Source organism: Engraulis encrasicolus, chromosome 1 (genome assembly GCF_034702125.1).
Source record: "Engraulis encrasicolus isolate BLACKSEA-1 chromosome 1, IST_EnEncr_1.0, whole genome shotgun sequence".
NCBI lineage: Eukaryota > Metazoa > Chordata > Actinopteri > Clupeiformes > Engraulidae > Engraulis > Engraulis encrasicolus.
In genome coordinates, this window is record NC_085857.1 from 21325248 (window position 1) to 21337799 (window position 12552).

The window sequence follows — 12552 nt, forward strand, 5'->3', positions numbered from 1 at the left end:
CACTATTGAAGCTTACCTCTTTATCCAGGAGAGGTTCCAGATTGGCCTGTCTTAATTCAAAGGCCATCAGAAAACAGAGAACATTTTTCCTACCATCATAACCAGTGTTTGTGCGTACATAATCAGGACCGCTGACAGCTTTGGCTGTGCCCAGGACAAAGTCATCTGAAAGGGCCCCCCACTCAATACATAGACTACATACAATGTAACAGACCTGCAAACTCGTCAAAGAAAAAAAGGTGACAGTGTAGAGCTGGGGTCCTATTTCTATTCACGTGAATGACCTAATTGGACAGGAAAAAGGTGACTGTCACCAAAAGGTGACGAGTTTGCAGGTATGATGTAATGAGGACCCATTCCTGGACCCCTCGTCTCACTGGGCCCAGGTCAACGGACCCCTTTGCCCCCCCTGTCAGCTTCCCTGCATGTAGGCCACATACATTGCTGAAAGAAGTGAACGAGACAGGAATGAAATGTGAAAATTTATTTCTGTTTACTTTTACACTATGAAGTGTGAACGGTTACCTCTCCTTCTCATATTCAGAGTGCATAAAACAGCACTCAACTGTGTGGTCTGTTGATAGCCTGTGTAGTACAGTAGATTAGACTCCATTTTTTAAATAAAAATCTATGGAGGGTTAACACAAAGTTTGAAATTGTGTTTGACCAGTCTCCAATGTGCAGTTTAACTAATAACTAAAAATAATGCATTGGCATGAAATACAGACTGATACATACAATAAATACAGTCACACAGAGACACAAACAGTGTGCAATAAGAAGATTAACATACTGATGGACAATAAATACACAAACACAGTGGACACACACACACACACACACACACACACACACACACACACACACACACACACACACACACGGCAGGAGGAGATCATACAGGTGATGTGAAGATGCTGTATATAAGGAGCAATGAGTAAAGTGTAAGTGGCATGGTGAAAGAAGTGTTCATGGAATATTCTCCAGTGTCCTTGGAATATTCATGTGGTTTTCTTCAGTGCGTTGAGGAGTCTGATGGCTTGTGGAAAGAAGCCGTTTCCCAGTGTGCTTGTGTAGTAGGGAGAACAGTCTGTATGCTGGATGAGTTGTGTCTTTATGATGTTCATTGCCCTCTTGGAACAGTGTGAAGTGTACAGATCCTGAATGGCTGGTAGGGGTGATCTTATGAGCTTTTCTGCCGTTCTCACCACACTCTCTGTACTGCCTTCTAGTCTTCAGCTTGACGGCTGCCATGCCAGACAGAGAGGCTGCTGGTCAGGATGCTCTCAATGACACCCCTGTAGAAGGTGGTGAGTGCCGATGTGGGGCGGTCGGCTCTTCTCTCATCCTTCGCAGGAAGTAGTAGGAGTAGTGTCTGTGCCTTTTTGAGATGGTGGAGCCATGTGGTGCAGTTGGCAGAGGAGGAGGGGCACAGTGGTTGGTGCTGGGTTGATCAGGTTCACCAAAGTTGCTGGTGTCATCAGCCCTCCCTCTGAAAACTGGCTCCGTGCCTGTCAAAAAAAGGCATGCTAATGTTATGAATGAAAATAAAGACAAAAACAAGCACCCCCTATCTACCTACAGAAAGACATGACCATGACATGACCATGTGCATATGCTTGTGCACACGCCCCCCCACACACTGCTACTGTCTTAAAGTGTAGCACGCAGGCACGCACGCACGCAGGCACGCACGCACGCAGGCAGGCACGCACGCGCGCAGGCACGCGCCTATTCTCCCCCTTTGCCTCAAGTCAAGTGTGCATTTTAGAGGTTGGCCTCACCTGCACATGTGTGAAGAGCAGGGAGATGGGAGGTTGAGGATGACGAGGCAGGGCAGGAGGTTCTCCTTGTGAGCTGCCCTGGTCCTGATGCTGATTGCCCATCACCATGCTGTGGCTCATCAAACCCATTACTGGCATATCGATGCTGAGCAGGAACGACTGCTTCCAACTGCACACAGACACACACACACACACACACACACACACACACACACACACACACACACACACACACACACACGAGAGGGTATACATAGAATACACTACATAAAAATCACACCCATCATTTTAATGCAGAACTCCAGGCTGAAGAGTTACAGAGCGTCTGACCTGTACAGGGGTCACTATTACTGTACTATACTTATTGGTCTAGTGCAGAACAAAACAGATTCAGTGATTTACTCACCACTGTGTGCAAGTTTCTGTGTTCAGCTCAGGTGGAAGCCTCCATCACAACATGTTGGTACTGACATCAACCATCTTTCAGAAAACTGGCTGCCTGTCAGAAATAGCAAAATTATGTTACCACAACAAGGTAGTATCTTAAAGATACCCTTAACCAAAGGCAGACAGACACACACTGCCACTGTCTTGGTTCTAGGACACACACACGCCCTTTAAGGGTCACATGTATAATGACCGGGTTCTCACTCACTCGCACACTCCTTTTCTCCTACTTTTGCCTCAGACAATGTAGTGAGTTTTTAAAAATTGGCCTTACCTGCACATGTGTGAAGGGCAGGAAGAGAGGTTGAGGATGGAGCTGCCAGTCAGGAGGTCCAGAGCTGTCCTGGTCCATCACCATCATGTGGATCATCAACCCCAACTTCTTATATCTGCGTGCACACATTCTCTCTCACACACACACACACACTTGGAGAGATACAGGTTATATGGCATATCAGGAGGCAGGGGTATTGTTGCGCTCTAGATGTTTAGAAATAAGTAGGTGCATGGACCCAAAAAGTAGAGCTCAATGTGGGAGCACACTAAAGACACTAAGGTCAAGTCAATACTCTCTGATGGCAGCAACCTGAAACGTCTGCTCTAATCTGCTCTGAGAATTTTTTATTTTTTTTTAATCTGCTTGTGCTTGACCTTAGTGTCTTATTTAGTGTGTGAACCTGCTCCCACATTGAACTATATGGCACATTTAAAATCAGACCCAATGACAAGTCAAGTCGGTTTTATTTTCAATTTCTTTACATGCACTGGTCAAGAATTGAAATTACGTTTAACACCAGGTTGAACAAATATGACACCTCCGACTTTCAGTGCTATTCTATACATCTTTGCTTCAAAGAAACACAACTGATAGCTCAGATGATGAAACAGACGTGCACAACGCAGCACAGGAAGAAACTACTGTATAAACACCTTTTGGCCCAGCATAATTTCGTGATAGCTCGTGGTACAACAAATATTCAAAACTTCCGCGTGTCATTTGAAAGGGATGTCAAAACTATACGTTTATTCAAACGAGTAACAAACCACGAAACTGTTATTAATACGGAGATCATTTCGTGATCACTTTGTGGCGAACTTTATGATATTTAAACAAGCAAGCACACCATCCGATAACCATTCGAAAGACCGTCAAAACGTTTATGAATGAACTTTTCGTGGTAGGCCTAGTTAACTTTTATTCTAGTCTGGCTAGCCCTTAGTATCCTTCATCTCACCCTTGTCATGTTAACATCTTATCTTACACATAACGATGTACTCCATTCACATTTGCCTCGTATTGTCGTAACAAGATTCTGAGATGTGCTGCCTTTGTCCATTCTGACCAGGCTGGCTAGCTAGCTAGCTACCAGGTTGGAAATAGTAAAATAGCACAGATTTCCCAGCCTGTAGTGGGGTATGAAGGGCAACAGATGTTCATATTTTGGGAACCAAAGGCAGTTTCCTGCTTAATATATGCAGTGAAGTAGTCACAAGAATGGTAATTACACAGGAATAATAGTTGTTTTGTCTGCCCATAACTTAGTGCTGTACATTATGACAAATACACACACAACATCTGAAACAAACTTACGAAGGGCGGCCTGTTAGCTTGCCTTGAAGCTAAAAAAAACATTAGCCAACACCGCTAGTTGGTGGGCCGAGGTGGTTAAATGTTCGCCCTCCGACTGAAAGTCAACTCGTAAAGTAACCGTTATGTATATTCATGCATTTAATATCGAAATCTTACCGACAGTTGAGTGATCGCTGCAGCGAAATCCTTCCAGTCGTTTTAAAAAAGTCCCGCGCGGCGCTTGTGTTATTCGGCAGCAACTGACTTCTTGAAACTTGAACAGCCAAAGGGGCGTTACTGTGAGGGCGGTCTAGTAAGGAGGAATGGGCGTAGCGGTATTAGCTGGACAAGACGCAGCTGGACCATATTGGAAAAAGAAGGAGGGGACGACACCCCCTTAGGAGACCAAGCTTGAGGGGTACAGGTCGGTTCACCTAATGAATTGTTCCGAGGGGACCATTCGTATAAAACTTGGGACCATTCGTATAAGGCATGGGATCTTTCGTCGAGGACGTTCCGTCTACCACAAAGACCTACGAAACGTCCTTAAATTTGAACTAAACATCCTTGGGTCTCAACTAAACATCCCTTCAGGCTGCTTATTTTGTTTTAGTTTTTGTTGATTTAAAAATGTAAATCTTGAGCACACTGCTTTGCATCGGGTGGACGAAGTTTGAATGATCTTTCTCTAATAGACGATCATTGGTAGCCTCGCGAGCCATCCTCCGTACTTCCACCAAAGGATTGGCTCCACTTAGGGCTGAGTACCGATCAGAATTTTTCGGTTTCGGTTCCGGTTCTAGAACCTACATTTCAATGCCGGTTCCCAACGGTGCCATTTTCGGTTCCTAATTTATAAACACTGGGGATGACGAAATGTTTAAAAATCTTAACCGACCACCGAGCCTCCCTCATTATCCAGTTGAAGTCTCAGGGAATTTATTTTAAATTGAGAACTACAATCTAAATCCAACCCTATCCATTTCGTGGGTGTGCATCTTTGCATCGGAGCATCAGTTCATAGTCATACAGTCGATGTTCATGGCAAACGCACAGACAATCGTGCGAATTTACCTGATTTTTTGCAAGTTTTGCATCAGCCCCAGACAACTTGAGCGGCAAAACAACAAGGAGAAACTCATATTTAATGTTTTACGCTGCACACGCTCCTTTTAAAACATGCCCTGTGTGTGGGGATTTTGGCCGCGCGCGGACTCTTAAATGGAAAAGCATGGTGTACTGTCTGACCTGTCATTGCCGTCCCGTTGACTGTCAGGATTTGGCCTGTTGAAACTTTTCCAATTTTTGGCTTAAAATCAGGGAATTTTTGCCGTTTTTTGTAGCTGACAGGTATGCTGTTCTTGCAAACAGTTTTAAAACAAGTAAGGTCGCCAAATTCCGCCCACTTCACTGATCACTTCACTGTGAACGTGATAATGTCACTATTTCAAATACTATTTGATTATGCTATCGTATATTTTTGGATAGCGGCAACTGTGTAGATGAGGTAAGGAGCAATATTAGCTAACATTGGTAGCCCTTTCTATCGTAATTTGGAGATAACGTCCAGCATGTCCAAAATCTAGTTTCAGCACAATTCGCCGGCGAAAGGCTCCCAATTCCGCCCGCTTGATTTCAGGTCACGTCGGTATTTCCGTTACTGTTTATTATTCCTTCATGCTGTTTTGCTTATTTCGTTCACACTTGTAGTCCTGGCTTTACCTTTGCAGGAACTGTGATTAGTTTGGTCGTTACTGTGGAAACGGTTGAATAATTTTGGTCCTAAAGCGAAACAGGGAAGCGGCCAGGGCGAGTTTTTAGCCAGAATGTCGTCGTGAAATTAAAGTTCCACCTCTTTCATGCTGCCGTTACGACACCCTTCATTACAATGCTGTTTATGGCCGTTGACTCGGTTTTAAATGTCATCACTGTTTCAAATTGTAAGCATACAAACTCTGTATCATGTCGATATCCATTCCTGACTTAATTAGGCGGGCGGAATTGGGGGACGGGCGGAGGCGACTTGGCTATTAACCTACTGTAGCTTGTTACGCACGCAGTGAAACACTGGGCGTGCTCTGTTTCGACTTCTTTGCATGGTCCATAATTATAGGTTACCAAACGAGAAAAAAATATCCACATAGAAGAAATCAAGTCTTCAGTTTCAATAATCCACGTTAGGCCTACTGCGTTCCGTGGCGCAAATGTAGGCCTATGCCTACCATAAAGAAAGTCTCTCGCGGCCAAAAGTGACTGAGCTCACCTGATGCTTCTGATATGAGTTTCCATTTTATTGACATGAAGTTTAAACTTTGCAATGATTCACAGTGTAATCCAAAAAGTCAGAGAATGTGCGCACCCACCACTAAAGGGAAAAGGTCCCCAACACTGTTTGATGATTCATGGTGGAGCAAACAGTGTTGCCGACTTTTACTTTCTCATACGCCGATGTAACCATCTGAATAATGATGGATGCACACGCTCGCAGTGGCTGTGTCGAAGACAAAGTTTGAATTCTTTGCCATCTACAAACGCTAGAAATAGGCTACTCTTCTCGGTAAGCCTACACAAATTAAAGATGGGCTGATGGTAGTTTCTCTCGTAACAGCGTTAGTATCCACAGATGATTTGACCACCTGTTTAAAAGGGGGGTGTAGCCTGCCAGCAGTCTCTGCAAGCCCGAATGTGATCACAATTAATGTTGCCAGATTTTTTGCCAGAAGCGACTGCCGTTCTGACTGCGTTAACGTTCTGGGGTTATAAATGCGAAATGATAACTGACGTGATGGACATCTAGGAACCGAAACGTGGAACCGACAGCCAAGGCACGTTTCGATGCCAAGTAGAACCTTAGCCTTTCATTCAATTCCATTAAGGAACCGAATTTCGGTACCCAGTCCTAGCTCCACTACTGTAGTCTGGCCGTGCTTCTCTGTGGAGTGCCTGGAGCAGTAGAATTTTGATCGCAACGCCCCCCCCAGAAAGGGGGCGAAAGGGGGAGGACGCTCGTGACAGTGACGTACACAACTGCGCCAGAGCCATTGGTCTGCGCTATGTTGTTGTTGAGCAACTGCCAGCGATTGGGTGAGAGGTGTCCAATAATTTCAAACCATAACTGAGTGCAAACTTCCTGCTTCCTACAATCGCTTCAGAGCAAACAAATGCCAGACCATGAATATGAAATGAAATGGTAGTAATATGGGATGGTCAGGACCAGGCTAAATCATTGGTGTCACAGTCCCATTGCAATGGATCAGCAGTCCTGAGGATATCACACTCCTCATGCATCAGCTCACTGCTCCAAGGTTGTTGTTGCCATGGCTTCCCAGAATCCTGCTCACCAAGGCTGAACTGGCATACGGGGCATTTTCCCGGTAGGTTGACAGTCTCCAGGGGGTCGATACGGTTGTTTGTTTGTTTGTTTGTTTTTCTTAGATAGTGGCCCACAGTTTAGAGGGGGAAGCCCATTGGTTCATCTTCAGTATACAGTGGACTGAGTCAAGAGGGATATACAGAAACGCGAAAACGGCTTGTATGTACTGTACCTGTGAGGGGGGGGGCAGTTTAAGCCACAAATGCCTAGGTGTTTTTTTTATTTTGGTCCCAGCACAGCTCACTGCTGCTCACTCCACATGTGTTTGATGGGTTATGCAGAGGTTAAAGACATCCGAGACAGCTGGTGGTCTATGTGCGTGTGCACGCTTGTGTGTGTGTGTGTGGGTGTGGGTGTGGGTGTGTGATCACAATGACAAATGGTGATCATTTGGGTTTTTTCATCACTGTCAATTAACCCTGAGCACCTACCCTACAACAAGATCAGTCTCTATGTCCCCCCCCCCTCATCTTTTAGCTATTTCTTGTACATTTGGCTTTGCTCTGTTTTTCTACTGCCACTGGCCCCCATACCCCTGCACATTGTTTTCTTCACCGTGATGGCCCTGGTCTGTGTGTGTGTGTGTGTGCGTGTGTGTGTGCGTGCTCTTTACAAAGTTACCAGTTCTGGGTGGCAAAGCAGGGGTGTAGAAATGGGTGGGAAAATATGCACAGACAGATACAAACAAGCGCGAACACACACACACACACACACACACACACACACACACACACACACACACACACACACACACACACACACACACACACACACACACACACACACACACACACACACACACACACACACACACACGCACAGGTTGCCTTGGCTTCCCTGACTGAAAACAAATGAAGCCATAATCAAAAGGGGCATCTGGCCTTTGCCTGGTTGGCTGCCTCTCCCAGTCCCCATCGCTACCCCTTTAATACATCACTGAGCTGCGGCTGGTGAAATCGATCTCCATCCATAAGAGAGAGAGAGAGAGAGAGAGAGGAGAGGTGGTGGTGGCAGGTGACTTGACTGTCCCCCCGACCGTCAATCTTTTTCCCCTCCTACGGGAATGTCACTGAATGAAGAGATGAATGCCACCATGAACGTGGCTGGTGCCAACGCCCAGGGAAGCCGACAAGAGGGCAAAACTGGGTTACTTCTCCTGGGCCCAGGGAGAGAGGGGCCCCAGAATTTGGGTCCTCATTCCATTGTGTGTATTGGATGAGTGGCCCTTTTACTGAAGGAAAAGATGAATGCCACCATGAACATGGTAGACAGGGGTGTAGTACGGGGTGGGGCTTAAAGTGTGACTGAGTCACCAGGGCCCCATGTGTATAGGGGGCCCACACAGTGTCTGATCTATGTAGATATTGTATATGTCCAGGGGGGGCTGATTGTATCTAGGCCCCACAGAATGCTGCTACGCCTCTGGTGGCAGATGCCAACACCCAGGGAAGTAGACAGGGTCAGGGAAACAAAGGGGTCAGTTCTCCTGGGCCCAGGGAGAGAGGGGCTCCAGAATTGGGTCCTCATTTCATTGTGTGTATCGGACGAGGGGCCCTTTTAGACCATGTTGTCCTGCGCCCAGCCAAAGTTGTCAGCGGCACTACCAAACACCACGTCTGGAGATGAAGGATAGAGAGCATTAAAAGGGTTGCCGTGACCCTTGAACCGCCTCCCCTGATAATGGATGGCTCGATTGGTACGATTCGTTCAAATTAAAGGCGGTGGTACTTTGTCACAGATGTTCAGTGGGGGCAATTGAGCTTATCAAAACAGATGCAGAAATGTCTTCAGGCTCATTAAGAGGGACCTGGATGAAAATGAAATGGGAGGTGAGACACAGAAGGGGGAAAAATGCAGTGGAAGTGGAGACCGTTGTAGCCCCTTAATGCACGCCGTACCTCCTGTGGCACGCTGTAATAGACATTACATTACATTGCATTTGGCAGACGCTTTATAACCAAAGCGACTTTCAAAAGAGGACATAATCAAGCCAACATCACAAGCAAATACAAAGTGCACAGGAGATATACAGAACAACAAGTGCAGTTGCAAAGAGGGGTTAGTTTTTTTTGTTTTTTTTTGTTTTAATAAAGAGTAAATAACGAGTACACTCACACACAAACATACACACACACAAGCTAAACTAAACTGAACATCATGTCAAGAGTCTGCCCTGGGGCAAGGCCAGCTCAAGCATTAGTCTAGTAGATTCTCTCGAAAGAGGAAGGTCTTTAGTTGTTTCTTGAAGGCTGCAAGAGATGTGCTTAGTCTTGCTGCCTCTGGAAGACCGTTCCACCACTTGGGTACCACAACAGAGAACAATCTTGACTGGGAGTAGGCTACCTAGAGCGACTGGATGGCAGAGCCAGACGGCTTGTGCTGGATAGACATTGAAAGTTAACTACTATAGTACTACACTACTATGACAGTGCACAGGGCCTTTAGTATTACATTACGACTTGGTCATTGCCATTCTGGTAACAGCTCATTTATAATGCCGTGTCTTAAGGGGTTAAAACAGGCAGGCAGTCATGGGCAAGCGGTTAGGGTGTTAGACTTGAAGCCCAAAGGTTGCCAAAGGTTTAACTCCTGACCCGCCAGGTTGGTGTGGGAAGTAATTAGCCAGTGCTCTCCCCCATCCTCTTCCATGACTGAGGTAACCTGAGCATGGTACCGTCCCGCCACACTGCTGTTTTTCGTTCGCCATTGGGGGCTGCCCCCTTGCACGGGTGAGGCATAAATGCAATTACGTTGCTTGTGTGAAGTGTGCACTTGTGCTTTGGAGTGCTGTGTCACAATGACAATGGGAGTTGGAGTTTCCCAGTTGGGCTTTCACTTTTCAGTCAGATTAGAGTAGAGTAGATTAGATTACATTCATCTTTATTGTCATGACTCGGTATAAATACAGGCCAAAAATGCAGTTTAGTGCCTAATCAGAAGTGTGAATAGCACAAGTGCAATATATTACAGATAATGCAGTGTGTGGGTCAGTGAAGTTTCAGCAGTAGCACACGTCAGGGCAGCGCAACGACAGACTGTGCCACTATTGTATGGATTTTTTTTTTTGGTGTTTGTTTTTAGTGGCCTATGTAAGAGGCACATTCATTGCAGCACACCAACCACCAATTACTAATTGATTAATGGGCAGTTGCGCCACCTGACGTTTGAGCCCTGAGTTCTGTTTGCTGCATTGTGGTCCGGTGGTCATACAATACTCTCTGCATGGTGAATTCAACAGAAAGAGTTGACGTTAACACTCCTAGTGCTGGCCGCCATCTCTGAGTGTTACAGTAACACTGCAAGGTGTACTTTACTGTGTAGGTTATGCAATGATACTTTATGTGTTTCAATCATATACAACCAATCATTTCAATGTATGTTGAATCACATTGAATCACATCACCTGTTCAGTAGGAGTTGATTGCTGACAGTAGTTGGTTGACTGCCAGACAGCTCCTCATTTTTTATTCAGCATATGAAGAAACAAACAAATAAAAATAAACATACAGGCATGCACGCACACACACATGCACATACATACATACAAACAGTAGGCCTACATTCATGCATACAGTACATACATACTGTACATAGTATTCAAAGAAACACAATGAACAAACAGAACGTTCGGTTGGTTAATTGTTGCCCCAGTCAGTCAGTCAGTGTGGTTTATTTCCCTCGAGAATTGCTTATACAGAGTGTAGATTTTCTAGTGGGAAAAACACAAAAAAACCCTTATCTGACAACTTTAGTCTGGTCTGTTGTTAAGGTCGTCTCAATGTGTCAGATGTAAAGCCAGCCGTAAGCCCTGGCGGAGCTAGTGTTGTGAGCTCATTTACCCTCACAGAGCAGGGCCTCATTAAAAAAGTCTATATGGCTATTGCTATTGCCAACCTAAGTCACTGCTAAGATGTAGCCTGTGAACCATCTATTCATTTTCTCACATCAGGTGTCGACACAGAAGATCCGTAAAACAAACTACAACTGTGGTTCCCAATCTTTTTTTTGCTGGGGGGATATTTTGTACCTAAGAATATATTCACAATCCATCATATCCATCATACTCCAAGTGCCGAACTTGCTAAATTTAAGGAAAACTACACATACCAAGACTTTTTTTGAAGTGTTACAAATGTGTACACATCATGTGTATGGGCTTTATATGTGTTCCCTTCTCTCCATGACCCGTTTGACGTTTACCTCGTTAATATTCATCTAATAATTTGCCTGGTTTGCCTGGCCTGTCACTGCACCATTTGTGGTTGAACAAACGGTTGTTGTTCAGACTGCGCGAAATAGAGCCATGTCTTAACCTTTCTAGCCCTTTTTTTCCAGCATTCAACATCCAGCATCCAGCCTTAGATCAACATAGGAGTTTCAAAGACAAGCTGTCTGGTAGGAATAAAAAGGGCACCGACTCGCAAACTTACAGAAACCCCTCACTGACGTCATCCCCAAGACTTTCAAAGCATGAAGTCGAATAGGGCCTACATCAGTGATTCTCAAACTTTTTCAGACCGAGGACCACTTTGTCCCCCCTATAATGTTCAGGGACCACTGGTCAACTGAATTGACAGTTGACGGGTGCCAATTTCAATGCAGATCACTTACTTCTTATTTACATTTACGAGCCTGACTTATTGTGGTGAAAATAAAACTTCAGCTATGTTTAGGTTTGTAATAATATTACAAATATAGTCTACTGCTAGCTTGTCTTGGAAAAGTAAAAATCCCCTCGCGGACCACCTGAGCTCTGTCGCGGACCACTAGTGGTCCCCGGACCACACTTTGAGAATCACTGGCCTACATGAATGACATGAGGCCTGGTCTCAATCGAATGTGACTCGTGAGCATATATTGCAAACAATCCAGCTTTACAGTTCTAGCTAGGGTAGTTTAAAAGAGAGACTGTCGGCAGGGTAAGAGTGGAGGGAAAAAAACCTCTCAAACTTGTTATAAAAAAAATTCTCAGCACCCAAAACCTCAAAGCATCAGTCCATGAATCCCATGAAATAACTTCAGAGAAGTGTGTGGTGTGTGCTGAGTGACAGCAGTGCAAATGAATGAGAGGGTCAGAGACAGCCAGGGACGCTGACAGCTTTGGCTGAGCCCAGGACAAAGTCATCTGAAAAGGCCCCCCAACCAATACATTCAATGTAATGAGGAACCAATTATGGGCCCCCCATTTCCCTGGGCCCGGGACAGGTGACCCCTTTGTCTCCTTATCGGCTTCCTTGAAGACAGCCATACATATGAGTGGTGTCCTCAATCAGGGCAGCCCACAGTTTGGGACAAAAGGGTCAGTTGTGCCGGAACCCAGGGAGAAAGGGTAACCAGAACTGGGTCCTTATTATATGGTATTGGGGAGGGGGCCCTTT

The 12552-nt window shown here is 45.3% G+C and overlaps 1 long non-coding RNA gene across 1 annotated transcript; it reads right to left on the reverse strand.

Moving 5' to 3' along the window:
* Positions 1 to 469: 469 nt before the first annotated feature.
* Positions 470 to 3330, reverse strand: LOC134454278 (uncharacterized). Its single transcript, XR_010035822.1, has 4 exons — positions 2506 to 3330; positions 2191 to 2283; positions 1785 to 1953; positions 470 to 1511 (listed from the first exon to the last, which is right to left on the reverse strand). It is a non-coding gene; the product is annotated as an uncharacterized LOC134454278 (long non-coding RNA).
* Positions 3331 to 12552: the final 9222 nt, after the last annotated feature.